Source organism: Bos grunniens, chromosome 21 (genome assembly GCF_055505025.1).
Source record: "Bos grunniens cultivar Pamir isolate PY7600 chromosome 21, Bosgru_T2T1.0, whole genome shotgun sequence".
NCBI lineage: Eukaryota > Metazoa > Chordata > Mammalia > Artiodactyla > Bovidae > Bos > Bos grunniens.
The window spans coordinates 8,542,785-8,568,278 of record NC_141185.1 but is presented as its reverse complement, the minus strand read 5'-3'; the positions used below and the strand labels follow the sequence as shown (position 1 = coordinate 8,568,278).

Sequence of the window (25,494 nt, the reverse complement as noted above, 5' to 3'; positions counted from 1 at the left end):
ACAATAAATATTTCTGTGATTAAGAAACTTGTTATAGTCCAACAGCAAGTTTGCTCAAGCCTTAAATTATTTTTCATAATCTGTAAATAATGTTGACATTACTTTGGCATTATAATAAATATTAAGGCCATTTGGAAGTGAATCTGCTAGTTTAGATGCCTGCCTACCAAAACAAACTTATTTATATTATTGGCACACAGAATGAGGAAACATCACACACACACACTGCGTTTAGCTGGCATGTTTCATATGATCATTACATTTGTTTGGGGGGTTCAAGAGTCATATAATTAATACACTAATAAACTATTTTGTAGAGTTGTTTTTTCAGAAGCACATTACCAAATGCTTTTTAAATAACACAATAACCGAAGGCTTATTTGCAAGAAATAGCAATTGATAATAAAACAGTCAACTGAATGGTTTAACCATTGTTATTAACGACAAGTAATGCAACTTTAGAAGATGGGGAGGAATAAACAAGGGAGAAAATTGAAGTTTTTGGTGTAATTTGTGCAAGCAAATGGATTGTGATTTGTGGGAAAGATATGGAAAATGAAATCTAGATGCTGGTGGTTACAGACAAGGATTTTTATGCAGGCTTCTGTGCTATGTTTGTGTAGTAAATAAGAAGAGAAAGGAAAGCGGTCGTAGAGAAAGGAATAAAAAAGTTCCCTTAGAAATGTGGTTTTTAATGTTGAAGGAACTGCCCTTTTCCATTGTACCATTTTTCCTTAAATTGACCACGTTATCAACCCTTCTTTGGGCCATACCTTGTGGATGATCAGAGTCCTGTGCCCTGTATTTTGAAGAAGAAGGTCAAATTCTGGCTTTGCTACTCAGGTGGGTCTTCAACTTCTAGACCTCCATCTCTTTTCTATCAAAAGTGAGCAGCTTTTGTAGGTCTAAAATTCAGTATCATCGTTTCATATATTTCTTCATTATCCCTCCAATAAACTGACTACAAGTCTATGGGCTCACTCAACAAGTCAAATCAAATGAGAAGAATGAGCATTACAAGGACCTTTTGAAATTAAAGTAGAGTTGATTTACAGTGTTTTAGATATATAGCAAAGTGATACGGTTATGTATATATACACATCTTTTCTTTTTCAAATTCTTTTGCATTATAGGTTATTACCAGATATTGAATATAGTTCCCTGTGCTGTACCATAGGTCCTTGTTGTCAATCTATTTTATATGCAGTAATTGTGCCTGTTCATCCCTAATTTCTAATTTATTCCTCTCCAGCCTCTTTCCCCTTTGGTAACCAAAAAGGTGTTTTCTATGTCTATGAGTCTATTCCTATTTTGTGAATAAGTTCATTTGTATCGTTTTTTTTAAGATTCTGCATATATGCAATAACATATGATATTTGTCTTTGTCTGAATTCACTTAGTATAATCATCTCTAGGTCCATCCATGTTGAACAGTAGAGGAATACAGGAGAGTGAAAGATTTTTGAATTAAATTGTGCTCTAAGTTGAGAGGCTGACCAGTTGGATCCCTGCCTTGCAGGAAACCTCATGTGATGCATTCTGAAGGGGTGCCCGCCCGTAAGGTAGTTGTGAAAATGAAATGGGAAAGTGGAGGTGTTTGGAAAACTGTAGATGGATGCACAGATGTGGGCCCAGGAATATTACCATCATCATGGTCATCACCATAGGGACTGAGCCCAGCAAGTCAGACCCCTGGGGGCTTTGCGGGACAGGAACTATGTCATTCCTTGAAACTTTGCCAGATATTCACTATCTGGCATATATAGTCACTGGCACTGAACCACTGTTTAGTACTTCACAGTCTGTAAATTGCTTTCTCATTCATGGGATCATTGTGTCTATCCCAGAAATCTTGCTTCCTCTTTCTCTTATGTGCCTGATTCTGCTCATCAAGAAAATCTTTTCTGTCCTACCTTCAAAATAGAAACAGGTAGAAAATGTTCTGCCTCCCAAGCATTTGCGCTTCCCACTTAATTGAGGTCTTTGTCAGCCTTGCCTTTGCAGAAAGTTCCTCCTTATGCCCCAAGATGGCACCCACCCACTCTGAGGTTTCTCTCCATCTCTCCTTGGTTTGGCTTTTCTTCAGAGCATCTATCCCCACCTGGCACTGTAGCCTACAGAGATGTGTTTCTGGGGCTGCTGGTGTGTCAGATCCATGAGGGCAGAGACCTCGTCTGTCCACTGCTGTATGCCCTTCACCCTCTACACAGCAGGTGCTCAATAAATGTGACATCCCCATGGGGGCAGATGGAGAAGATACTGTTCCGATGTCACATGGCTTAGGGCACCCTGGGGAAGAGGTGACGGAGCTCGGCCCGGTCCTGGACCCCAGCCTCCTCCCTCTCATTCTGGTTTCCTGGTACTGGGAGCACTTGCTTTGTGCCCATCAGCTCAGACACCCAAGCCTCGCTGTGCCCTCTGTGGCTGCCATTTGTGTGTGTGCTAAGTCACTTCTGTGTGTTCTACTCTTTGTGACCCCATGGACCATAGCCCGCCAGGCTCCTCTATCCATGGGGATTCTCTGGCAAGAGTACTGGAGCAGGTTGCCATGCTCTCCTCCAGGGGATCTTCCTGACCCATCTCCTGCATTGGCAGGCAGGTTCTTTACCACTAGTGCTACCTAGGAAACCCACCATCTAGCTATCTACCTACATATATATAGCACTATATACATACATACGCATATATATATACACACACACACACATATATATCAGCAAACCCACCATATACATACATACATATATATATATATATACACATACCGGAAACCCACCATCTAGCTATCTATCTACATATATATATATATATGTGTATATAGCACTATATATATATGTATATATATATATATCAGTACTTGATATGGATCAGTAGGAAGTTCTGTGGCCAGTGAATTCACTTTTAGTCCTTGATCTTCACAGTTAGAAGTGACCCTGTGGTCCAGCCTAGTAATGTGGGTCTTGGTGCTGCAGGTGAATATGTTTGAGTCATTAAGGACTTATGGAGGGAAGAGTGGAGAGACTCCTCCATGTGCAGTGAAGGCGTTCCTTTCCCCATGCCCCCCGCCTCTCCTGGACAGCTGTGCAGACCCCTGGGCTCTGGATTCCCCAGCAGGGTGGGAATGGGCTGCTGGACAGTTCCTGAGCAGAGAAAAGAGAAGGAGCAAGGAATGGAGGGACTGTTAGAGGGGGAAAAGGGCTAAAACTGGGGGAAACGGTGCTGGGAAGTGAGGAAGGTGTTAGGAGAAAGAAAATAGCAAGAGACAGAAAAGGATGCTGCCATAGGATGTGCTCAAGTGGGAAGAGTCCACAGATGCTTGTGATTCTGAAAAAAAATGGATCCTGGGAAGGTTTCAGGAGTCAGGCTCAGCTCTCTGCCTTTGACTGCAAGATGCCTCTTTAAAGCTTGTATTTTTAAATAATATCTATTAAAAATTTACTGTAGGAAAAAAACACTATCTGTACCCTCAGCACCCAGGATCATTCAGATAAGTCCCTTCTAACTAGTTTCTTTCGCTATGTTCACACATCATACTCTGTCCATATATAATACTCTATTTACAGATTTTTCTTTGGCTTTGTGTCCTGGTCTTGAATTTTGTATTAAACCACGAGCCTTTCCCCTTCCTGGGCCCTATTCACTAAAATATAATTTTAACGACAGCTTGAGATCCCTGGTTGGGTGTGTCATAATTTAATAACCTTTCCAGATATTTAGATGGCTTCCCATTTTTCATGATTAGAAACACACTGAGGGAAACGTCTTATTTGATATATGAATCGTATGCCACGTGGATGATTGTTTTTTGGTGTCGATCCCTAGAAATGGAATGCCTGCCTTGAGAGGTATGAATAGTTTAAATCTCTCAGTGCCATTTTCAGAGGGTTTTAGGCATCGGTTTCCCCCTCTGCCCTTCTGACAAGGCTGATGTGGGGAGGAACCTGTGAGTTCTGCGGTGTGGACACAACCTGCCTTAGACAGCTTCTAAAGCAACACTGCCTACTTGCATCGTTTCTATGCACCTCGGAAAAGGCCCTCTTGCTAATGAAAATCTGGAAAACTTTTCTCCCCCTTTTTCTCAAGAAAGTCTATTCTATTCGGGAAACTGGTGGCATAAGACGCCACTTAAAAAGAGTTTTCATTTGCTTTGGGACATAAAATCGAAACACGTTTTTCAGAAACTGCTGTAAATTTCGCGAAGCTACAATGTTTTCCTTAGAAGTTGGGGACATATGGTTAGTCTTCCAGTGTTACTAGTAACAAAGTCTTGAAAATATTAACTATTTCATTCTTCCGAGGAGAGTGTAAAATTATCCTTTATTTTCTCCTCTGCCTCCCACACTTTGGTTTTAACAAAAAACGAGACATTCCTATTATAAGTAATTACAGCCCTTCTGTTCCAGTCTTTCAGCGCCATAAAATTAGCTATTGTACTAAATAATTAGCACATGCCATTCAGAATATCAGAAAAATTATACGCAGCACCAAGCAGGAACTACACACTGACACTTGGCCACATTCTCTCGAAAACCGCTCAATGAAAATTAGGTATTGGCAACAGGTGCCTTGAAAACAATTTATTAATTGTAAAAAAAAAAAAAATGTAAGTATTTGAATGACGGCATGTAAAAGCATTTTCAAGTTTGGAATTGTCTGAACTCTGACTTCTTAAATACAGTCTTGGCTGTTGGCATGCTAATTGCACCCTTGAAGAGCATCCCACCGGCTGATTGAAAGCTCACGCACAACCAGTAGAGCCTCCCACCGGCCTAGGAGGTGGACGAATGAGGATCCGGACCCCTGGAAGGTTGCTCCCCTGAGACAGAGAGGCTGCCCGGGGTCAGAGTTCTGCTTTGCTCCTTCAATCACTGAGGATTGCATTTACGTTAAATGTTTAATGCTCACTAAAATAAAACGTGGCTGTTGTGAAAGGTGTTGTGGCTTTGCAGTTGATGAGGACCTAAATGATTTTACAAACGTGAGAGGGAGAATCAGACTTGTTGTATTTTGTTAAGTAATAATGATCTCCAGGTCCTCCAAGTGGGGAAGCCTGGTTAATGAGAGCGTGTGTTTTGGAAATCTTATATCATAATTTTGACTATTTGGAATAATTGGGGAAGAGTCTGACTTCTGAAATGCTTTTTAATTGTATTTATTTGTTTTTTGGCCATGTCATGTGGCTTGTGGAATCTTAGTCCCCAGACCAAAATCTAACCCAGGCCCTCAGCAGTGACAGTGGGAGTCCTAACCACTGGACCAGCCAGGGAATACCTGCTGAAATGTTTTTTAAAAGGCAGATTAGTTTTATTTCAGTGCACAGTTAGAAAAGGATACTAAACTGACATTCAGGCTTAGTATAGGTTTGATAACAATTATTACTATATAGTTCAATTCAGTTCAGTTCAGTTGCTCAGTCATGTCTGACTCTTTGCGACCCATGAATCACAGCACGCCAGGCCTCCCTGCCCATCACCAACTCCCGGAGTTCACTCAAACTCATGTCCATCGAGTCAGTGATGCCATCCAGCCAACTCATCCTGTGTCGTCCCCTTCTCCTCCCGTCCCCAATCCCTCCCAGCATCAGGGTCTTTTTCAATGAGTCAACTCTTCGCATGAGGTGGCCAAAGTACTGAAGTTTCAGCTTTAGCATCAGTCCTTCCAAAGAACACCCAGGACTGATCTCCTCTAGAATGGACTGGTTGGATCTCCTTGCAGTCCAAGGGACTCTCAAGAGTCTTCTCCAACACCACAGTTCAAAAGCATCAATTCTTCAGCGCTCAGCTTTCTTCACAGTCCAACTCTCATATCCATACATGACCACAGGAAAAACCATAGCCTTGACTAGATGAACCTTTGTTGGCAAAGTAATATCTCTGCTTTTGAATATACTATCTAGGTTGGTCATAACTTTCCTTCCAAGGAGTAAGCGTCTTTTAATTTCATGGCTGCAGTCACCATCTGCAGTAATTTTGGAACCCCAAAAATAAAGTCTGACACTGTTTCCATTGTTTCTCCATCTATTTCCCATGAAGTGATGGGACCAGATGCCATGATCTTCGTTTTCTGAATGTTGAGCTTTAAGCCAACTTTTTCACTCTCCTCTTTCACTTTCATCAAGAGGCTTTTTAGTTCCTCTTCACTTTCTGCCATAAGGGTGGTGTTATCTGCATATCTGAGGTTATTGATATTTCTCCTGGCAATCTTGATTCCAGCTTGTGCTTCTTCCAGCACAGCATTAGTAGATAGTGATATGTTTAAAATAGACATAAGGGTACAGAAGAAGCATATTAAGTCCTAACCCCAACCCCTGAAAATGAGCAGATATGCAATGTTCCTATCAGACAAAATAGACTCACTGGAGTTAAAAGATGGTCATTTCCTATGAATAAAACAAGTCTCAAGAATGATATAATAATTTTAGGTTTAACAGTTCTAAATATAAAATCTAATATGTATGTAGAACTTAAAAGACAATTTCTTTGAACACTATAAGAAGAAATCGACAAATCCACAGACATCCCCCCAAATACTCAGGCTTGAGTTATTGATTAAGCGGGAAAGCAGATGATGTGAACAACTGACAAGTGAGACCCAAGGGCTGCATGTAGAGTATGGCGCCACTGTGCACCCAAGTTGGCACCAATATGGCACCACCATGGCGCCACTGTGTACCCAAGGTGGAGAATGCACGTTGTTTTGGAGCATACATGGAACAGGTTTGAAACTGGTCACATGCGAGCCACCGATTCTCAAATGTGGCTTCATGTTGGAATCACTGGGGTGTTTCATTGTAAAAGCAAATAACACCTGGCATTGTGATGTAGTTGGAATGGCGTATGTCCTGGGAACCAGGACTAAAATCTACCAAGGTGGTTCTAATATTCAGTCCAGGTTGTGAACCACTGCTGCTGCTGCTGAGTCGCTTCAGTCGTGTCCGACTCTGTGTGATCCCATAGACGGCAGCCCTCCAGGCTCCCCCGTCCCTGGGATTCTCCAGGCAAGAACACTGGAGTGGGTTGCCATTTCCTTCTCCAGTGCATGAAAGTGAAAAGTGAAAGGGAAGTTGCTCAGTCGTGTCTGACCCTTGGACTGCAACCCACCAGGCTCCTCCGCCCATGGGATTTTCCAAGCAAGAGTACTGGAGTGGGGTGCCATTGCCTTCTCTGTGTGAACCACTGCTCTAGCTTAAAGTAGCCCCACTGATTTCGAAGCACTGAATTAGATAGGCCACCATCTCTGACCAGATTGCAATTAACTGAGAAATCAAAATCAGTGAAAAATATAACTGGAAAAAGCCATACATTTGACATTTTAAAATTACATGTCTGCACAATATATGGGACAAAAAGTAAATAAAAAGAAAATGATTAACTGTCTAGAGCTGTTTGATGACAAATGTCTGTAAATCATGGTGTGTGGAATGAAGCTCCAGCAGTAAAAAAGAGAGAAATCTACTTAGATTAGAAAAGTAAGAGACAAAATTAATGAGAAATTAAATTTAAGAACAGAGATAAAGAATAGCAGATTAAATCCCAGGAAACTAGCAGGCAAAGTGAGAGTTTCAGAAGTCAATAGAATAGAAAATAAGCATACAATTAGAGAGGACACACAAAGCCAAGAGTTGATTGTCTGAGAAGATTAATAAAATTGACAGAACTCTTTCAAAGTTAATTAAGAAAAATAGAGAAGGAAGACACAAACAAACGATTTTAGAAATAAAAAGATGATACAGAGATTAAATTGATGATATTATGAATAAAACATGGATGCCAATAAATTTGAAGTCCTCGATTAAATGAATAAAATACCAGGAAAAAATATAACTTACCATAACTGATTCAAGAGGAAGCAGTTCTATTAACCATTAAGGAAATTGAATCAGTGGTTAAAAGTCTTTTCATAAGGAAAGCAATAGAACCAGATGATTTGAAAGGGAAGTTCTATCAAATATTTAAGGAACCAATGATTTCAGTTTATATAAACTCTTAACAGAAAATGTAAAGGAGGGAAAAGTCCTCAACTCATTTTGTGAAACTGTCCTCATTTTGATGGCAAAACCAGATCAGGAACAACAAAAAAGTTAAAAAAAAAAAATTACAACTCAGCCTCACTCATGAACATAGATGCAAAAACACTTAACAAAATGTATTGGCACAACAAACCCAGGAACATATCAAACATGTAACACATTGTGAAGAAGTTGGGTGTATTCTAGGAATGCAAGATTGATCCTTCAGTGGAAAAAAAAATTAGTCCATGGAATTCACCATGTTAATCAAATAAAAGAGAAAACCTGTATGATAATCACAATACAGGCAGGTAATATCGTGAATAAAAATCCACACCTCTTTGTAAGAAATAAAAAATAGTCTAATTAAATTGGAATCGAAGAGAACTTTCTTTATATGACACAGGACATCTGAAAACTCCCACAGAAAATATCATATTTAATGGCTAAATACTGAAAGCAGTATGTAAGTTGGGAACAAGACAGCAAGGAGGATACAGTCATCAAAGCAGGCAGCTTTGTGTTGAAAGTGTTGCCAATAAGAAGGAAAAGAAATCAAGTATAAAGATTGAAAATAAAGAAATAAAATTCTCATTACTTAAAGGTGGCATAATAGTCTATATTTTTAAAAAAAACCCTCAAATCCACAAATAAATCATGAGAATTAATTAGAAAGTGAGATTGATAGACTTCCAATTCAAAATGCGAGAGTCCATTGCATTTCCTTAAATCAACAAAAGGTCTTAGGAAATGTAGGTAAAATCTATAGCGAATAGTTTATAAAATTTCAAAAAAATCAGTTTGATAACACATGAATAAGCCCTGTATTGAGGAAATTATAAAATTTTACTGAAAGAAAGTGAGGTTACCCAATTAAAGACATAAAGAGAAAGACTCAATACTGTTCTCCAAGTTGATGTATAGATTTGATGAATTTCCAACCTAAGTGCCAAGGGGATTTTTTTTTAAAGACAGCACACTGATTCTAAAAGATATATGAAAGAGTCAAGAAGAGCCAACCCACTTTGGAAGAAAATTAAATGGGGAAGCTTGATCTTAAAGCTTGAAGTAGAAAGCTTGATCTTTCTACTTTTCTTAAAAGTAGAAAAGCTTACTTTAAGTTATCAAAGACCCAACCAGTTATTGGTGCAGAAGTAGAAAAACAGACCAGTGGAACAGAATAGAGAGCCTGGACATTAACTCACACGTATGTGGGAACTTGGCTTACGATAAAGCGGGTGCTGAGAAACACTGTGGAAATGATTGAATTTGGTAGTTTGGGACAACTGGCGTATATCTATCTATCTATCTATATATATATGGAAAAATACTACTTTTACTTCTCTGTTTCATACCACACACAAAAATTCAGTTCCAAGAGGATTTAGGATGTAAGTGGCAGAAAGAAAACTCGTGGGAGAATATCTTCATGACCTTTGGGGACGTTTTCTTAAACAAGATACAAAACAGAAGGGAAAAGATAAAAAGCACAAGACGGAAACGTAGGGGATAACATGAACGTGAGTACATGTATGCTCAGTCGCCAGTCATGTCCGACTCCTTGCGACCCCATGGACTGTACCCTGCCAGGCTCCTCTGTGCGTGGGATTCTCCAGGCGAGAATACTGGAGTGGGTATCCATTTCCTTCTCCAAGGGATTTTCCCGACCCAGGGATGGAACACAGATCTCCTGCATTGCAGGCAGATTCTTTACTGACTGAGCCAGGAGGGAAGCCCCTGTTTTACTGTATATACAACATTTCATTCTGCTTATTCTGAATGGGCAAGGCTCCAGGCAGAGCCTAAGAGTGGGAAAAAATGAGAACGTAAAGACCCAACCCTATCAGTCCTCCAGGTTCCTGACCACATTCATAGTCAAATCAAGAAAATCTTTACAAATGCAAATCTGAGCTAAGCCCCCCTGTCCTTTAACCCCTGACTTCTCACAACACTTTGGAGTTGTTCCCAAACCCTCAGGGCCAGCGTGGTCCTGTGGCTGCAGCCCTCCAGCCCTGCCATCCCTCTGCGGGTCGGGGATGCAACCTGCCTTCAATTGTCTGAATGTGCTGCTAAGTCTTAGCCTTTGCTCTGTGTAGAGCGAAGGAGTCGTTTTCTTGCGAAATGATGGTCAAGTTCACCAGGGTTAATTATAGAACTAAAATGTTACATAGATATATGCTCTCCAGCAGTGTCTGGCACATAATAAGAACTTAATAAAAATTTTAGCCTTTATTAGAAGAGATTTTATGGTTCAGCTATGAGCCTGCCTGCCATTTCTCCGTTTGCTGTCCGTTTTCAAAGTGGACTCCTTTCCTTCTGAGATAGAGAATTCCGCGGGGAGAAAGGGCCTTCTGATGTTGATGCCAAATGGACCACTTGGGAGGCTGCATCCCTTGCTCCCAGTCGGATCTCTGGTATTATATACATTATCGCATGCGTGCGTGTGTGCTCAGTCACTTCAGTCGTGTGACCCTGTGGACCACAGCCCACCAGGCTCCTTTGTCCATGGGATGCTTCAGGCAAGAATACTGGAGTGGGTTGACATGCCCTCCTCCAGGGGATCTTCCCAACCCAGGGATCGAACCCATATTTCTTATGTCTCCTGCACTGGCAGGCAGGTTCTTTATCCCTAGTGCCATCTGGGAAGCCCATATACATCATTAGTCTCTTCTAAAGGTGTCAGAGCTGAGTTTCAGTTTGGAACCACCAGCTTGGCTTCCCGATTTGGAACCAGTCAATCAGATTTTTAAAAGGTGAATTTGTTGATATTTTCATTTAAATTTTTTATTTTCTATTGGGGTCTGTGGTGTTGGAGAAGACTTTGAGAGTCCCTTGGACTGCAAGGAGATCCAACCAGTCCATTCTGAAGGAGATCAGCCCTGAGATTTCTTTGGAAGGACTGATGCTAAAGTTGAAACTCCAGTACTTTGGCTACCTCATGTGAGGAGTTGACTCATTGGAAAAGACTCTGATGCTGGGAGGAATTGGGGGCAGGAGGAGAAGGGGACGACAGAAGGTGAGATGGCTGGATGGCATCACTGAATCGATGGATGTGAGTCTGAGTGAACTCCGGGAGTTGGTGATGGACAGGGAGGCCTGGCGTGCTGTGATTCATGGGATCGCAAAGAGTCAGACACGACTGAGCGCCTGAGCTGAACTGAACTGATAGTTGATTGACGATATTGTGCTAGTTTCGGGTACAGTAAAGTGATTCAGTTATAACACATACATATATCTATTCTATTTCAGATTCCCTTTCCATATGGGTTATTACGGAATACTGAGTAGAGTTTCCTGTGCTATACAGTAGGTCCTTGTTGATTATCTGTTCTATATATAGCAGTGTGTATGCTGATATTTTTTAGGACTAGATTTCACAGCATCGGTTGAATCTCTGGCAACTGCAAAGGCCACAAGGCCAGGTAGCAGTGGTCCTGCTGGGATGAGCATGCCTCCTCCAGTGTGAGTTTTTGTTATACTCAGAAGCTTACCCACCTGGCCCTGGCAGGCCCTTGAATTTGAGACCCGTAATCCACACTCTTTTTTAGGTCTTCGATCCTTGAAAGAAAGCTGTTATATGCCCCATCTCTTGTCTTTCCTGTTGTAAACTTCCCCATCTTCTCATCACCTGCTCTTTCTTCCCTGCTACACTGGCAACCAACCATAGACATTTTTCCTTTTCATGGATTTTATAGAGAAGCATCTTGAGGAGGTTGGGATAACAAAAACATTAACTATAAGGAGATAGTTTGTGCAATTGGGCAAGCTTTTTTGAGTTCTGCCAAAGTTAGCCGTTTGGTGTTGTTTCAGGGAGAGATATCACCTGCGCTTCAAGACAGAGGACCGTTAGGGGCTCACTGCCAGGCTGTCTCATATCTCTAAATTGAGAGGAAGCCTGCTGAAGAGGACCCCACTGTGGTCACTCCAAAGTCAGGCTAGTTCCCCTCATTGCCAGGAGAAGCAGTTCCAAGGTGTTCTTGTGCTGATCCAGGACTCCTGGCTGGATGTGGAATGGGGGTGGCAGCAGGCAGGCTTCAAGGGCACCCCTTGACTTGAGGTTTCCTCGGGGTCAGGGATTCCGACAGAACTCGCAGGTTCCAGCAGCTGATCCCAGGAGCTCAGGGTTTGGCTGCAGAGGGAACGAGTATCCATCCAGTGCGTGTCATTCTTGATTCGATTATCAACACTTCTAGTCAGAAAAGTGCTCGGGGTGGTTTTGCTGGACGAGTGATGAGACGTGAAACGGCATGATTGTCTTTGATCGTCCTTGCCGGGGAGTTTGCAGGAACAGAAATTCAAATGATGGTGAAAAGTTCATTTTCAGGAATTAATTCTTTTTTCTCTCCAACTCTTGCCAAAGGAGCACCGGCGTCATCTGGTTGCAGCCCCTTAGGCGATGCTAGACCGGTAAGGATTCAGAGTGTGCTATCGATACTTCCAGAATTATTTTTTTTTCTTCCAGAAATTTTGACATGAAAATCAGAGCTGCCAGGGTCTGTTTCTTTTCACATTCCAGTGTCAGAGGCTGTCTGTTTAAGAATGGTATTCGGCTGCTGCGAGATCGACCAGCGACCCTGCCCCGATGAAAAGTTCTTGGGAGCGATGTTGGTGTCTGCAAAGCCCCTTTGCACACCTTTCAGGATTTTCTAAATAAATCCATGCAAGGTGGCTCCTTCTGGGGTCACGCAGTGACAGCTGTGAGCCGAGCTGTGTGACGTTCAGAACCTAGGAGTTGTCAGAAGTAAAAACATCTTTCAGTTCTACTGAAGTTAATAAGTCAACTTAAATCAGCCACATATGTGGAAACAGAAGATTTTCAAAGCAGCGCCTTCATTATAAAAAATGTGTTAAAATTAGTAACTATTTTATATCTTGCCTATTTTCCCCATCCAACCTAGTTTTTTTTTTTTTAAATCCAAATATAGATTTTTGCAGTATTAAGGTAGAGATGCACAGAGTCAGTGAGAGATGAGATCGGGGTTGAATTCCTTACCCTTAGGTAAGAAGTGCCCCCCGGATAACTTTGACAACTATGTTTTGGGGAGTGTGGCCCCCTGAAGTGGTAGCTTTCTCCCTCTCCACCTGAAGAGTCTCAGAAAAGGTTTTCTTGTCCCTCATTTCTTATCCTGGGGGCTTTCTGATTTTCATTACTTCAGCCTAGAGTCTTTGGGGAGCCGTTTTCTGGTACCTTCTCTGAACTTGGGTTTTTGTGCTGGGATTGGAGTCAGCTCCTTATGACATTTGTAGAAGGATTAATGAATATCATTCTTTATTGCCTCATGAAGTCACCTCCTTGAACTTTTTCTCAGCTGTAATGTAATTTCATGGAAACTGACAGCCTTTTTGAGACATGGACTCAAAAACCACCCTTGGGATCTGAGCTCTTAAGGCATTTTGTAGTCAGTGTAGGGACAGCTGGCTGCATTTTCCTCTTGGAAATAGCACAACTATATGCTTTTGGAGAACTGCCCCCGCCCACAGTCGGAGGTCTTGTTGGACTGTCTCGTGCCCCTCCTTCCATGTATGAATTTGTGAACCAAGGTGAGCCAATCAGATATTTACTCTCTCTCTGTCTCCCTCCCTCAACTTTGAGTTTGGGTCTCAGTGAGCCAGGATGGGGGCAGAAGTGGATGGAGTGGCTTCCTCCAAATAACAACAAGGTCATGTAGTTCCTGCTGTAGGGTCCTCAGACTATGCTGTTCCTGTCTTCTCTGAGTCTGTTCCTGCCACTGCGACAGCCACACCAGGTCCCTGTTCTCTTCTTTGTGCCTGGGGCAGGGGAGGGGTTGGGCCAGAGTGAGCCAGAGTCAAGGTCATAACTGATTTTGTGCTCACTGTGGCCCTGGCACCAGGCTGACTGCTCTGAAATCTTTCTCCCATTTGAGCTTCACCAGATCTTCCCTGGTGGCTCAGATGGTAAAGAATCCGCCTGCAATGTGGGAGACCTGGGTTCGATCCCTGGGTTGGGAAGGTCCCTTGCAGAAGGGCATGGCAACCCACTCCAGTATTCCTTCCTTGGAGAATCCCATGGACAGAGGAGCCTGGCCGGCTACAATCCATGGGGTCACAGAGTCAGACAGGACTGAGTGACTAAGCACATTTGATCTTCAACACCATCCAGTGAGGAGGGCAAATTGTGTGGTGAGTAGAACGGGCTCATCTGGCTGTAAGGAGATGCTGGAGACGAGGGTTCGATCCTGGGGTCAGGAGGAGGAAATGACAACCCACTCCAGTACTTTTGTGGGAAAAATCCCATGGACAGAGGAGCCTGGCAGGCTACAGTCCATGGTGTCACAAAGAGTCGGACACCACTGAGTGAGCACACACACACGTATCTCATCCTGTAATCTGAGGACAAGGCTTTTTGGCACTCATGCACGTTCTGTCCGGCTGTATTAGCATACCTGGACCTGACTCGAATTTTAAAAAGTCTGTTTACACAAATGAACTTATCCATGAAACAGAAACAGATTCACAGACATAAAGAACAGACTTGCGGTTGCCGAGAGGGAGGAGGGTGGGGGAGGATGAGATTGCTGTTGCTTCTGCTGCTGAGTCGCTTCAGTCGTGTCCAACTCTGTGCGACCCCATAGACGGCAGCCCACCAGGCTCCCCTGTCCCTGCGATTCTCCAGGCAAGAACACTGGAGTGGGTTGCCATTTCCTTCTCCAGTGCATGAAAGTGAAAAGTGAAAGGGAAGTCGCTCAGTCGTGTCCGACTCTTCACGACCCCATTGACTGCAGCCCACCAGGCTCCTCCGTCCATGGGATTTTCCAGGCAAGAGTACTGGAGTGGGGTGCCAGTGCCTTCTCCGAAGGATGAGATTAGCAGATGCCAACTCTTACGTACAGGATGGACAAACAACGAGATCCTGCTACATAGCACAGGGGGTATATTCAGCATCCTGTGAAAACCCATAATGGAAAAAAATATGGAAAAGATACATCTGATACACGTAGGCTGACATATATGTATAACTGAATCACTTTGCTGTGCCCTAGAAACTGATACAACATTACGAAATAAGTATACTTCAATAAACTTCCTTGGTGGCTCAGATGGTGAAGAATCTGCCTGCAATGCAGGAGACCTGGGTTCGACCCCTGAATCAGGAAGATCCCCTGGAGAAGGGAATGGCTAACCACTCCAGTATTCTTGCATGGAGAATTCCATGGACAGAGGAGCCTGGTGGGCTACAGTCCATGGGGTCTCAAAGAGTCAGACACGACTGAGTGCCTTGAATAAAATAAAGAAAGAATTGTCTGTGTACGATGACAGTGAGCCTTCCATTTGCTTTTTCCATTTTAACCTAAATAGATCTATCTAAAGACACTTTTTTTGTTGTTGTTTTTGGGAAACTTACACTGATAGGTAACATGTTACCAAGAACCGCTTTCTAAAGAAATAAAAGGAAGTCATTTACACATTAAAGCTGACCAGACCCAACACCTTCCTAAACCTCTCAACTTAGATATGTTTAACGTAAGAATTCCAATGGCTCCAAGATCGCCCAGGGAATCCTGAAGCACAGGCACTGCGTTTAACCCCAGGTTTGCTGTGAACACGCTTCTGTCTCATGAAAATGACCCTATCTTAAAGGATGCCCTGTGGTTTGGAATTAATCACTGAGCTGCACCAGCATGCTTAAGAGTTGGTGTTTCCTGCCCTTCAAGATTCCCAGTCTCTCCTACCTGGAAAGTAACCCCAAACCCCTCTCTCGACTCCAGGTCCCCTTCAGCTGCAGCCTTACTTTTATCTTCATTTTTATGGGCAAAGCTCTAGAAAGCACTGTCAGCACTGTATTTTTCCATTGACTCTATTGCCATCTGGCTTCCTCTGGTCTTCTTTCTTTCAAGTCATCGCTTTCTAGCGGTCATGTCTGGAATGAGAAATTTAGAGGAGGGGACCAACTAAGTGGCAGTTTTATCCCCAGCCCCCAGATAGCACCGGTGACAGCCTTTGTTAGTCCATGATAGATTCCCCTTTGGAACCCCCCCTTTTATAAGATGGATTTTATTTTTTGGCTGTGGCAGGTCTTTGTTGCTGCACGCACGCTTCCTCTGGTTGAGGCCAGCGGGGGCTGCTCTTCATTGCAGGGTGTGGGCTTTTCATTGCGGTGGCTTCTCTGTTGTTTGAAGCCCTAGTTCTAAGTGCTCAGGCTCAGTGACTATGGCACACGGGCATAGTCGCCCCACAGCATGTGGGATCTTCCCAGACCAGAGATCGAGCCCCTGTCCCCTGCATTGCAAGGTGGATTCTTAACCACTGGACCACCAGGGAAGCCCCTGGAATCCGTTTTGAGATGGCCTCCAGCAAGTAATCAGAGTAGTACAGGGATGATGCCTGTTACCATCCTTGGCTCATCCAGTCCGTGCAGTGGGAGGGCACAGACCAGCCTTCTAGAGAGAAGAAAGCAGAGGGGCCATGCCCCAGGTGAAGAGACTGCAGAGAGAGGTGGGCTCAAGGTTGGCCTTTCTGCTTCCTGGAAAATGGGCTTAAGCGGGTCTGCTCTGGGCCTCAGTTTTCCTTAAAAGGGGATAAAGAACACCTCCTTTATTAGACATCATCATAAGGCCAGGCTTTCAGTTTGAACCTCACTAAGTGTTTAACTCTCTTTATCTGCAAATGAAGCAGAGTAAAAGAGCAGTTGTCACTAAGCAGCTGGTTTGCAGAGGCCGTCACAGGGCTTGTCCTGGCTTTTTTCTCTTCTGTTCATGGAACCAGGTGGATCTATGAGGCCCTGCCAGGCTGACCTATGCCAGTCCACCACACCGAGCTTGGGCTTGAAAGCTGGATGCCAGCTTATTCACTTCCAGTTATGATTCTAATTATCCAGTAAAATTTATTTGTGCATTTGCTGTGCAAGGTGTCCTCTCTTCGCCAGACACCAAATTACTGTCTACAACTGGGGATACACTTGGCCAGGAAACACAGCATCCCCGGTGCTCTGTACAGGCATTCTGTTCAGGCACTCACCTCGACTCAGGAATTCAGATCAGATGGTAGAAATGAGTTTCCAAGGGACATTCTCATCTCACCATCGGCTGAGCCCCCAAAGGGTCCATGGCTCCTTTCCAGTTCTATCTGCTTTTAAAATGTTATGAGTCACGATACAAATAATTCCTCTCCAGCAATGCCTTCAAGAAAACCTTACGTTTGAGAAAGACAAATATCATGTGATATCCCTTGTATGTGGAATCTGAAAAATAGTACCAATAAACAGAACCGAAACAGACTCACAGACACAGAAAACTTATGGTTACCAAAGGGGAAGTGGGAGAGGGATAAATGGGAGTAGAAGATTAACAGATGCACTTTACCATATATAACATAGGTGAACAACAAGGATTTACTCTATAGTACAGGGAGCTATATTTAATATGTCGTAATAACCTGTAATGGAATAGAATAAAAATATATAGCTATATACACATATGTTGTTGTTCTGTTGCTAAGTCCTGTCCCACTGTTTGTGACCCTGTGGACTGCAATGTGCCAGGAGCCTTTGTCCTCCAGTGTTTCCTGGAGTTTGCCCAAATTCATGTCCATTGAGTCAGTGAAGCTATCTAACCATCTCTTCCTCTTATAGTCTTTCCCAGCAGCAGGGTCCTTTCCAGTGAGTAGGCTGCTTGCATCAGGTGGCCAAAGTATTGAAGCTTCAGCCTCAGCATCAGTCCTTCCAATGAACATTCAAGACTGATCTCCTTTAGGATTGAGTGGTAGAGTTGATTTCAAGTTCTCAAAGCTTTTCTTATTAAGGATTTAATATCAGACAAACTTATCTACCTCTCTGAGTCTTATTTTTAAAATGGAGAAACAACCGTTCTAACCTTGTCACAATGATTAAGACTCGTAAAAAACTAAGTGTTTGGCACTGAATAGGTGCCCAGTAAATGGGAACTGTGAATAACAAAATTAGAAATACCCATTTGAAAATAAATAGGACTCAGTTTAAAAGTATTATTAATATCATCATTATTGTTATCAATATCAATAACCACAGTTGTTATCAATGCCCTGGTACACAGTAATCCCAAGAAATACATCTTGTCTCCTTTCTCCCTCTGTGGTCCTTGCTTCCAGTGGGGCCATCATCCCCCCATCAGGTGGCCCTGATTCCGGCCCCCTGCCCCCCGCCACCTCCCTGTGTCCCTGTAGTCCTGGGAGTAGAGGGCATCTGCTGACCTCTGGCTACCTTGTTTCCTCTGTTTAGTTCCTCGGCTTCTTCTCTCATCTGTAACACCAGCTCACTGTAATGCAACCCCTCTGCTTGGAGTATCCAGCTTGCTCTCTGCTTCCCTGAGTGGACCCCATCGTGCACACATCAATCTACAAATGGCACTGGGGCTCTGTTGGCAAGGATGAGCAGGGGTGAGGCTGAGGATTTGGGTAAGAACAGTCGTTTTCCTCCCTCTCTCTTCTCCCCTTCCCTCTCTTTCTTTTCATTTTTGTTTTCTCTTTTATAAAGACGATCATATGAGAGATCCTCCAAATCTTGCTGTTTTCACAGTAAGTTCACATGAGTCTAATTCATGCCATTCTAATTCGTTTAAAAATTACTGTAAGCCGACTTCCTGGTGATACAGTGGATAGGAATCCACCTGCCAATGCAGGGGACGTGGGCTCCATCCCTGGTCTGGAAAGACTCCGCACGCGACGGGGCAACTAAGCCCATGAGTCGCAACTACTGAGGCCATCACACCTAGAGCCTGGGCTTCCACACAAGAGAAGCCCCTGCTTGCTGCAATGAGAGAAAGCCCGCGCTCAGCAAGGGAGAGTCAGTGCAACCCAAATACATACACACAGAAATAAAGCTGTGTGGCACTATATACAATAACCAAGAGATGGAAGCAACTTAAATGTCCATTGACAAAGGAGTGGATAAAGAAGATGTGGTGCATATATATTCTCAGCCATTAAAAAGAACGAAATAATACCATTTGTAGCAACAAGGATGGGCTTAGGGATTATCATATTAAGTGAAGTAAGTTAGAGACAGACAAATATTAAAGTATCACTTATATGTAAAATCTAAAATATGACGCAGATTAACTTATCTATGAAACAGAAACAGACTCATGGACAAAGAGAACAGACTGCAGTTGCCGAGGGGGAAAGGGTGGAGGAGGGATGGATTGGGAGTTTGGGAATAGCAGATACAAGCTATTCTATGTGGAATGGATAAACAACAAGGCCCAAAACTATACAGCACAGGAAATGGTATTCAATGTCCTATGATAAATGTTCAGTTCAGTTGCTCAGTCATGTCCAGCTCTTTGCGACCCCATGGACTGCAGCACAGCAGGCTTCCCTGTCCATCAACAACTCCTGGAACTTGCTCAAACTCATGTCCATTGAGTCAGTGATGCCATCCAACCATCTCATTCTCTGTCTTCCCCTTCTCCTCCCACCTTCAGTCTTTCTCAGCATCAGGGTCTTTTCAAATGAGTCAATTCTTCGTATCAGGTGGCCAGAGTACTGGAGTTTTAGCTTCAGTATCAGTCCTTCCAATGAATATTCAGGACTGATTTCCTTTAGGACTGACGGGTTGGATCTCCTTGCAGTTCAAGGGACTCTCAAGAATCTTCTCTAACACCACAGTTCAAAAGCATCAATTCTTTGGTGCCCAGCCTTCTTTATGGTCCAACTCTCATATCCATATATGACTACTGGAAAAACCATAGCTTTGACTAGACTGACCTTTGTTGGCAAAGTAATGACTCTGCTTTTTAATATGCTGTTTAGGTTCGTCATAGCTTTTCTTCCAAGGAGCAAGTGTCTTTTAATTTCATGGCTACAGTCACCATCTGCAGTGATTTTGGAGCCCCCCAAAATAAAGTCTGTCACTATTTCCACTGTTTCCCCATCTATTTGCCATGAAGTGATGGGACCGGATTCCATGATCTTAGTTTTCTGAATGTTGAGTTTTAAGCCAACTTTTTCCACTCTCCTCTTTCACTTTCATCACCCAGCAGGGGAGTCACCACAAACTCAAAGGTAGTTTTCCCAGAGGAGGACTATCCATTGTGTTCAACCCTTGCAATTTCCCCAAACATGGGAATCTCGACTGCATAATTTGCGGTGACTGGGGACTGCATTTGCGCTCTCCCCTACATTAAAACATAGCTGCATGGTATTCTACATGATGGACGTGCCGAGCACATCTGTTCATTTCACTGTTCACGGTCAGTCGGTGGTTTACAGCGTTTGGGTTTTTGCTACAACAAATAATTCAGCAGTAACCACGTGTTTATGCACATATATCCCTGTAGGTTCACTCTCATTGCTATAGAATGCATTTCCAAAGGTGGAATTTCTGGGTCAAAGAGTATGTGTATTTTCAATTTGTCAATTAAGAAATATTTTTAAATTAAGAAACATCAGCAGATTACTTTTCCCAAAGGTTGTATTATCTATCTTCCTTTAGCAACTTATTTCCACTACTTATTCAGCACCAAAAGACCTCCGTGCTTTTATTTGGATAACTACGACTAGACTTGGCCCTAGAAATGGCTATTCAATGAATCAAGGATTTGGAGAGTGAAGAATAATAAAAGCCATGCCCAAATTTGCTGATTGAGATAGGTTTTTTTTTTTTTATTATCTATGGGTTTGTTCTTTTTTACCCCCTGCATTCTATTAAAAGTCAGCCTTTAAAAATGGGCCTTCTCTAGACAGAAATTCTATCCTCTAATCTGGGAGGCCATGTAGGTGTCCTTGATATGTTTTATAATAAGGCACTTGAGAGGCTAATTGCTTTGTATTTATAGCCTATAGATGTGGTTCCCACTTCAAATGAGGAGTTTCCTTGGTAATATACTGATAACCACAGGTTCTGAGAGGCTAAACTGAGACTAATGCAGGAAAATTCAAAGCTAGGCTTGCAGGGGACCCCATAAAGTCACTGAAGGGAACAGACAGACCACAGGAGAGAGACACGAGAAGCCCGGGGAGAGGGTGTGTTTCACTTGATTCCTTTGCATTCTGAGTTTTCCACAAACCTGGGGTTTAAAATCAGCACTATGGTTAAGTTTGGTATTGACCATTCTGAACTCCTGCTGTTGAAAAGCTCCGAATGTCTCTATAGGGTCTGAAAAGCAGCCCCTGATTTCTGGTCCACCCAGATCCTGCTGTCCTGTGTTGTACTATTGCCCACTTCCAACTATTCCCACGTTTCTGGGAGATTTCATCTCTCCTTCAGGACGGCTGAAATAGCTGGCCTGTCTCGCCTTGCTCTCTCTCTTTATCTCTCTTCAAATCTCCATTAAATTTTACTGTTAACATTAACCAGTTCTAAATCACTATGACTCACTGAATATATGTCATTCCAACACTTATGTAACTACTGTTACATTTCAAACCAACTGTTTGAAATGACAACAATTATATTAGTAAATACTAATAGAAAACAGGGCTTCCCTGGTGGCTCAGCAGTAAAGAGTCCACCTGCTAAGGCAGGTGATGTGGGTTCGACCCCTGGGTTGAGAAGAATCCTTGGAGAAGGAAATGGCAACCCACTCCAGTATTCTTCCCTGGGAAATCCCTTGGACAGAGGAGCCTGGCAGGCAACAGTCCATGAGGTCGCAAAGAGTAGGACAGGACTTAACAACCAAGCAACAACAGAAAACATTTTGTGCCATCTATGTTCTAAGCGCTAAGCTGGACACTTAAGACACAATACATCTGTAAGTAGGAATAATGATGTGTTTGATAGAGAATGGTCACAGAGAGGATTAGTAACTTGCCCCAAACTGCACAGGCAGTAATAAGTGGCAGATGTGGGCTTTAACTGCAAACCTTATTGGACTTTGACATCCATGCTGCCGTTAGACTGTCCCACCTCCTGGCAGTGTGCCAGGTGACACCGGCTTGTCGTCCTTTTGAAGGGCACGCACCGTCTCTGCCATGTCCCTTAGCTCTGATTCATCTTCATTCTCATCATCCCACGTGGTGAAGACTTATGTGTGCCCGGCTGGGTGAGGTGCCTTCATAGACCGGGTCATGAGCCATCTTGTATGATCCCTGGAAAGTGCGGACCCCATCTTGTGCATGAGTCCCTGCAGTTCCTGGCCCAGTGCTGAGGGTCTGGTACAGACTCAGCCCAGTTATTTCTTCTTTTCACTGAAAGCATTTGGAGCGTGCAGGGCTGCTCACCACTTTCTTACAGATCTGTTTCCCTCTCTGTGCCTGAGGCAGAGCAGACCTCCACCCTAACCATTTCACGATTAGTTACCAGTTAACCCTTTTATGGCTTTTATATCATGTGTTCACAAGTAGCTGACCCTCTTCTGGAGAACAATGAAATTATTAAATAAATTCAATGAACTAAAAAAACAAAGCAGAAAAAATAAGAAAATGAGAATAAAGGACAAAAAAAAAAGTAGCAATTTTGTAGACTGAAATTCAACCATATCAGTAATTATACTGATGGTCTAAATGTAAATGGTCTAAGCACCTTCATGGGAAGAGTCGTTAATATTAAAGTATATTGATTCCATAATATATCTCTAGATTTAACAAAATCAAAATCATTCCTATTTCACAGGTAAAGAAACTGAGGCTACGAGACACTGACACTCATCTGAGGGAACTGCATCTGCACAAAAGATCATATCTATAGAACTGGGGTTCTCGACCAGGGGTGATTTGCTGCCCACCCCTAGGGATGATGTTTGGAAATATCTGGAGACATTCGTTTGTCACCACCAGGAAACTGCTCCTGGCAAATAATAGGTAGAAGCCAGCTTTGCTGCTATACATCCTACAGAGCTCAACACAGCCCCCTGCAAACTAAAATGATCGGAACCAAATGTCTATAGTGTTGAGGTCGAGAACTCTGCTGTAGAAGAAAGAACGGAGGCATATCATGTTTTCTGCTTTTGGGTATCTTAAGAGGTGGAGGTTTTCCAAAATACTCAGAGAACATTGAATGCTTGCTTTCCCTCTTGAGATGTGAAACCACAGAATTAAAAAATAACTGTTAATCATGCATGGGGTATAAGGGACAACATACACTTTCATTCTTGAAGTAAGTGAGCCTTAATTTTCTTTTTTTTAAATCAGGATATAGTTGATTTATGGTAATGTGTTCATTTCAGGTGTACAGCATGGTGAATTTTTTTTTTTTTTTGCAGATTATATTCCATTATAGGTTATTAATGAAGCTTAACTTTCAGTTGAATTTTAAAAATTATTTATTTGTTTGGCTGCACTGGGTCTTAGTTGCACACGCAGGATCTTGCATCTTCCTTGTGGCACACAGGATCTTTAGTTGCAGCACGTGAACTTTTAGCCACGGCACATGGGATCTAGCTCTCTGACCAAGGATCAAACCTGGGCCCCCTCCGTGGGAGCTCAGAGTCTAAGCCACTGGGCCACCAGACAAGTCCCTTGACTGAATTTTTAATAAAATTTAAAAAAACAATGTGTATCTTCCCTTCTTTCCCTTTTGAAGAGACCAAGGACAACAGATGGTATTATGGGATAGTATTATTATGACATGGGCTTTGTCGCTCAGTCAAGTGTTAAAGTTTGTTTCAAGTCATATGGTTCCATTCTCTAATAAGGGGAGAATTTTGAACCTGGACCTCTTTCCATTAAGATCTCCTGGTCCTATACTTATAATCAAATGAGAATTCTAAATGACTAGCTTGAGTTCTAGCTGTCAAAATTGTGTGCCATTGATGGATGGAATTATACGACATCTGGAGTTTGTTATAAAATAGACCAGCAAAAACAAAAAAGAGGTTAGAAATGAACAAGTTCAGCAAAATATTGGTACTTGTTAAAGCTGGATGATGAGTACATAGGAATTCCTTTCACTTTTCTTTCTACTTTCATGTAAGTTTTAAAATTGCCAGAAAAAGCATCTAAAAAATATATTTTATGACCATCTGCAGAGTGATAAGCAATGTCATTAGATAGAACTTGTTTCTTGCTCCATCTAGGTGGATTCACAGACAATTTCTTGAGCAAAATTCCATTCATGTGTCTAGATATCATTTAATCCAGCAGATTGTGTATCATCTCAGTATTTTCAGGGAACTTTGAAAATTAAAAGTAACCACAATACGGGTGACAGTTAAACAGATACTTCATAAAGGAGTCACTGTGAATGACAGAAGAGCCCAGGAAAATATTCTCAACATCATTAGTTATTTGGGAAATGTGATTAAACAATGAGACAGAAACCTCTATACAATGATTAGAAACTTAAAGTGAAAAAATGAAAAACTATCAAGTTTAATCAAGGATGAGGAACAACTATAACTTTTATATTTTGGACATGGAAATTATCATAAGTAGACCTACTCTTCCCAGGTGGATCAGTCAGTAAAGAATGCAATGTGGGAGACCTGGATTCAATCCCTGGGTTGCAGAGATCCCCTGGAGGAGGGCATGACAACCCATTCCAGTATTCTTGCCTGAAGAATCCCCAAGGACAGAGGAGCCTGGCAGGTTATAGTCCATGGGGTCACAAAGAGTCAGATACAACTGAGTGACTAAGCACAGACCTACACTAGTCCATGGGGTCACAAAGAATTGGACGTGACTTAGTGACTCAACAACAACAGACCTATACTAAATAAAAAGGTTAAATAAAATCCTTGAGTTAGAAGAAAATGATTCCAGATAAAAATATGAAACTGTACTTTCTACTTTCATGTAAGTTTGAAAATTGCCAGAAAAAGCATCTAAAAAATATATTTTATGACCATCTGCAGAGTGATAAGCAACGTCATTAGATAGAACTTGTTTCTTGCTCCATCTAGGTGGATTCACAGGCAATTTCTTGAGCAAAATTCCATTCATGTGTCTAGATATCATCTAATCCAGTAGAGGAAGTATTGGATTAAAGTAGAGGAATGAAAGGCATTGGACACTGTGGGTGCTTGAATGCTATAGGTGGATGTAGAGCCACAAGAGAAGCCCAAGAACACTGGAATGGGTAGCCTAGTCCCTCTCCAGCAGATCTTCCTGACCCAGGAATCAAACCGGAGTCTCCTGTATTGCAGGCAGATTCTTAACCAACTGATCTATCAGGGAAACCCCTTTAGTACTTAAACCTCTTTAAAAAGATAAGTGCTTAAAAAAACACAGTACCAATGTAGTGTGGTACCTATAACACATACAAGAGTAAAATGCATGACAATACACAAATGTCAGGAAGAGAGGAATGGAGGTTGTAAGGTTTTTATGCTCCATGGCATGATATCACATAAAGGCAGACAGTGCTAAATTAAAGATGTACATTGTAAACAGTAAAGCAACCATTAAAATAATGGTTTAATGCAGGATACAGGATGCTTGGGGCTGGTGCACTGGGATGACCCAGAGGGATGGTACAGGGAGGGTGGTGGGAGGGGGCTTCAGGATGGGGAACACATGTACACCCGTGGCGGATTCATGTTGATGTATGGCAAAACCAATACAATATTGTAAATTAAAAAATAATAATAATGGTTTAAAATAAAAAATCAAAGAGT

The 25,494-nt window shown here is 42.4% G+C and overlaps 1 long non-coding RNA gene across 2 annotated transcripts in view; it reads left to right on the top strand.

Moving 5' to 3' along the window:
* LOC147349026 (uncharacterized) overlaps window positions 1-23,397 on the top strand; it is a 28,603-nt gene extending 5,206 nt beyond the window's left edge. Inside the window, exons 2-3 of one of the 2 annotated variants that reach the window (XR_015150302.1) lie at window positions 18,222-18,397; window positions 22,554-23,397. This is a non-coding gene — a long non-coding RNA (uncharacterized LOC147349026). Of the gene's footprint in view, window positions 1-4,678; window positions 4,936-18,221; window positions 18,398-22,553 lie in introns of those variants that run through there. The other variant, XR_015150301.1, reaches the window with a different exon arrangement.
* Window positions 23,398-25,494: the final 2,097 nt, after the last annotated feature.